Source organism: Vulpes vulpes, chromosome 6 (assembly GCF_048418805.1).
Source record: "Vulpes vulpes isolate BD-2025 chromosome 6, VulVul3, whole genome shotgun sequence".
Lineage (NCBI taxonomy): Eukaryota > Metazoa > Chordata > Mammalia > Carnivora > Canidae > Vulpes > Vulpes vulpes.
The window spans coordinates 88,640,654-88,645,649 of record NC_132785.1 but is presented as its reverse complement, the minus strand read 5'-3'; the positions used below and the strand labels follow the sequence as shown (position 1 = coordinate 88,645,649).

At 42.0% G+C, this 4,996-nt stretch overlaps 1 pseudogene; it reads left to right on the top strand.

The window, feature by feature from the left end:
* The first annotated feature begins 1,304 nt into the window (after positions 1-1,304).
* On the top strand, positions 1,305-4,620 carry LOC112921307 (cleavage and polyadenylation specificity factor subunit 7-like; annotated as a pseudogene).
* Positions 4,621-4,996: the final 376 nt, after the last annotated feature.

The following is a 4,996-nucleotide window of genomic DNA, read 5'->3' as shown; positions in this document are numbered from 1 at the left end:
CTTTAAACTGTTACTTCTTATTTTGCTCAGACAACCATTGTTCCCCTGGCGGTTGTTGTCTGTCATTTGTTCTGTTTCCCAGAAGGAGGTATTTAAGCCTATGGAAACTTTTAACCCTTGTCTCAGACCAGCAGCTTTACAGGAGTTAAGTTCCCTCTTGCTTTCCCTCTACTGTCTCAGCTCTGCTGTCAAGGACTTTCCACAGGGCTTGGGTAGTATTTGTAGGAAAAATTTTGCATCCTCCCTGAATGTACTTGAGGTAGAGAGTGAAATGTACAATTTTGAGAATACCAATATTATCAAGAATCAGCTAATGCTAACCTAGGATATGTTTTCCAAGTGAGGATATTTTAATAGGTTAACTGGTTCCTAATGTACTCTGCTACCCAGATATGAATTTTAGGAACTTGAAATTCTAGCACAGAAGAGCTTTAGTTTGTGCTCCCCTAAAAGCAAAATGTGAGACAAGAACTGGGGTGTGGTAGTTGAACTGGGAGGTGACTCCAGGGAGCAAGAGTGAGGCTACTGAGATAGGGAGACAGAACAGGAGAGAGAATAAAACATGGTGACTTTCTGGGCAAAAAAGAGGCCAAAACAGGGAGACTTTTTACTGCTGTGGACATCAGGGACTCACTCCCACTGCAGACCCTCAAAGAAACTGGAAAATGTGTCTCATAATTAGCCCACTGAAAGACAGGGAGGCTGGGTGATTCACTCCCTAACTTCTTCCTCATTCATTGAAGTTTATCCCCTCAGGCATTAATTTCCCCACCCCACACACCTCTGAATCACCTCTTTGTGAACCAAAAAGACTTTGGAGGAAGTCCTAAGGCAAAAAGCAGAGAGATCCCTGGCACATGCTTGAGATAAGACATTGGCCATTTACAGGGACTGTTCACTGACCAGCTCCCATGTCCCATCCTGAGTTCTGAGGGTGGAGGGCCATGGTCCTCATACTTACCTCATAAGTACTAGAGCAACCGTGGAAGTCAGTGCTTCCCCCCTCTACCTAACCCTCATGCCAGTCTTCTACTAGTGAGATTCTTAGCAGTTATGAGGAAAAGCTCACCAGAGGTTCTTTCCATTCCACATACCACTGTAAGAGTGGGGTCCTTGTTTTCATCTCACCAGTTTCAGTGTCCCATCCTGAGGGTTTGCTTTATCTAGCACTTCCATTCCCAGCTGTTTTACCTTGGGTTCCCCTAAACCCACAAGCCAATTGAGCAAACTTCCACAGCTTCTGAGAAAGCACTAAGAAAAGCAGAGAGATACCTTGCACACACTTGAGGTAGGATGTTGTCAGAATGCATGGAATGGTTCAAATGATTACGAACTCAGGTGAGCCAGGAGTGTGGCTCAGGGCGCTCCAACTGTCTGCTACAAGATGTTAGTGAACTACAGGGAACTCAGGAAAACTGACCAACATTTTAGAACCTTGGATAATCAACCCATTCCCAGAACTACCAAATCAAGAATAGACATCAAATTCATTAAAATAACTTCTTTAGTCAAAACCTGAGGTATGCCAGTGAAGCAATCACTTTTCTCTCTGTAGCATTGTAGCTGTTCTCTCTTTATATCTCAGGTCGAATCTGTAGGTATTCAGAATGTTTTGAAAGTTATCTAGGTAAGTTTGTGGGACCAGATGAATTGGTACACCATCTTGCCTCCTCTCCTGTTGAACCATCTGAGGTATGCCATTGATTTAAAGCTAAGACCCATGAAGAAAAGTGTTTTACTTTCCTAGGGACTGGAAAACAAAACAGTAAAACAAAAATAAACAAAAACACCTGAGAGACACAGCTCAGACATTTTAGAAAAAACTAGAAAGAGGGGACAATGATTGTTCCATCTGAGTGGGATGAAAAAGAACAGGAAGTGACTGGGAGATATCAGGCAACATTTTACTTCTGAGGTACACGAATGAAGTCAGGAAGTTATATATTTAAGATTGTATATTTAAGGAGTCTATATATTTAAGACTATGTCAGATATAGTTTTACCCTGAAGGCCCTGCCATTATCGCAGAAGCACCTTTTGTGATACAGTGCATGGGAAGTCCTGCACAGAGGGGCAAAGCTTTATTCAAAGTAGGGAAGGCCTTATTTTCTAACGCCCAGCAAACCTCAGGTGGGAGCAGCAGAAAGTTGTGCAAGAAAAGCAGCACCATCTGTCTAAGGAACTGTCTACCTGGGACTCAATGTAGGGTTGTTTGCTTTACACATAACTGGAAAAGAAATAGCTTCCAGCTGGCTTCAGCTATATGTTAGGATAAGATACGTATTAGAATTGGCTTACTGCTGTAACAACCCAAAATCTCAATGGCTTACACCCACGCAAAAGGCTTAATTCTTGCTCATCTCAAAATGTTGTCAAGTTGGCAGGGCTCAGGGGCCCAGGCTTCTTTCATATTGTGGCTCATCTCTCCCCTAGAGCCTTGGAACCTCTATCCATCCCAAGTGCAGAGGGAAAGAGAGAGAATGATGAGGGATGGTGAAGGACCACCAGGGAGGTGGAGACCTGGTGGCCTACATGATTTCTATCTGCATTCTTTTACCCAGAACTAGTCACACCAGTCCCACCTAGATACTGGAGTCTGGGAAAAGTAGTCTTCCTGTGAGCCCAGGTAGGAAATAAAAGAGTTCGGTGAATACAGAGAAAGCTGTGTCACAAGCTGTATTTTATATATAATAGCACTCAATTATGTCTGCCAGAGAAAAGATTATCACTGACATAATCCTAAAAACTTAATTCTTTACACATTTCAAATTTTGGTTAAGAAATTACTTAAATTGATGCTCTTATCATTTCTCCCTGATGGCTGAATAGAACTTATTTTCTGAACTTTGCTCCCTAAGCTCTGTCAAGTTTCTGCCCAAATGCCACTTCTTAGTGAGGCCTATCCTGAGCATCCCACTTAAAAATTGCAACCCATCCATTTCATCTTATCACTCTAACTCTGCCCTATTCTTCCCCAAGTCATGTATCATAATATCACTTAATACATTATTTATTATATTTCTTTTTTATGGAATACCTTCCCTCCTTGAAATTTAAGTGCTAATAGAGCAGATGCTTTTATCTGATTAATCACTGAGGTATCCTGTGGCTTGCAACTATTCTTGGCACATAGTAGGCATAATGAATGAACAAATTAACAGGGAGCCTCAGGCATTCATCAAGAAGGAACCTAGAAACAGATCTGTACACCCATGTTCATGGTAGTATTATTCATGATAGCCAAAAGGGGGAAACAACCCAAATGTCCATGGAGGGATGAATGGATAAACAAAATGTGGTATACACATACAATGGAATATTATTCAGCCTTAACAAGGAAGGAAAGTGTTCACCAATTCCACTTCCAGATATATATCCAAAAGAACTGAAAGCAGGGTCTTGAAGAAATATCTGCACATCCATGTTCGTAGCTGCACCATTCACAATAGCCAAGAGGTGAAAGCAATCCACTGACCATTGACTAATGAATGGGTAAGCATATGTATATACATACAATGGGGTATTATTCAGCCTTAAACAAAAAAGAAGGAAATCCTTATTCATGCTATAGTTTGTGGATGAACCTTGAGAACATTATGCTAAGTGAAATAAGCCTCTTTCTGGGTTCTCCCCCTTCCTTCTGGAACCATCTCAGAAGGAGTGAACTTGATTGATAAATATATGGACAAAGAGTTCAATCAAAACCTGGAGAGATGCCTGGGTGGCTCAGCAGTTAAGCATCTGCCTTTGGCTCAGGGCATGATCCCAGGGTCCTGGGATAGAGTCCCACATCGAGCTCCCTGCACGGAGCCTGCTTCTCCCTCTGCCTGTGTCTCTGCCCCTCTCTCTCTCCATAGCTCTCATGAATAAATAACAAAATCTTAAAAAAAAATCAGAACCTGGAGTTTAGCATTACGGATCACATTGACCTATATGATGATGTGCTGATGGCCACCTCATAGCCCTCAGATGACAGGATAGCAGCACGGAGTCACCTCCTCCTTTTTGCCAGGAGCCAGCTCCAAGCTCAGCAACAAGACCCCTGTGGTTCTGCATGCCTACAATGGCCTATAAAATAGATGAGGTAGGTGGGCAACTTCTCCTGGTGGACCACAGACCAGCAGCAATTTCGGGTAGGAATCTATAATGTGGTAGAGTTGAAATTTGCAGAGAATGGAGCAAATGGCCAATCCAAAGAGTATACTGAGGTGGTAAAAGCTTCTGAAAACTGTTTACAAATCATTGGAACTCCTACAGGAAAAATTCTTAACGTAGAAAAAGTGGACCAGAGGCCAGGCACGTGTTAGAACCCATCACAGTTTGAGGCATAGTCTCAAAAATGTGTGTCTGAGTCTCAAGACAGGGGATATCCCCATGGAACCACCTCTGAGATACTAGTGATTCTGCTGGTAGATGGACCATACCCTCAGCACCTTGGACCCTCATCTACCTGGAAGGTAGGCCCTACATGTGCCACCACACTTCAGTTGCCCTCCTTCAGCCCTTCACCTGTTGGATCTGTCCCCACCCCTAGTTCCATCCTCACCACCTCTCTCCTCAACCTTTGGAGTCCCTCCTTCTCCTCTTCGCATCCACTCTAAGCATATCATATCTTTTTAAAATGCAGAGATAATCAAGTGAGCTGATAGTCTAAGGGAAAATATATCTAGAATGTGGGAGAAACCATTTACCTGGAGAATTTTTTTTCTTCCCATTTTTTGTTTTGTTTTTACTCAAATGATACAATTTTCAGTTTTAATTCCTGATGGCAAACAGGAAAAATAAGGGGGGCCTTGTTCCCCGTGTTGTCAGTGATTTGTCTTTCTGATAAGTTGAAAACTGTGTAATAAACTCAATGATGCTGTCAATCTTTTATACAGTTTTTCCTTTTTCAACAAAATATTTTAAAATAATTAATAGGGTTGTGAGCTGCTTAAAAACTAAAAACAAAAACACAAATATTATATGATTCCCCTTATTGAAGCAGCTAAAGTAG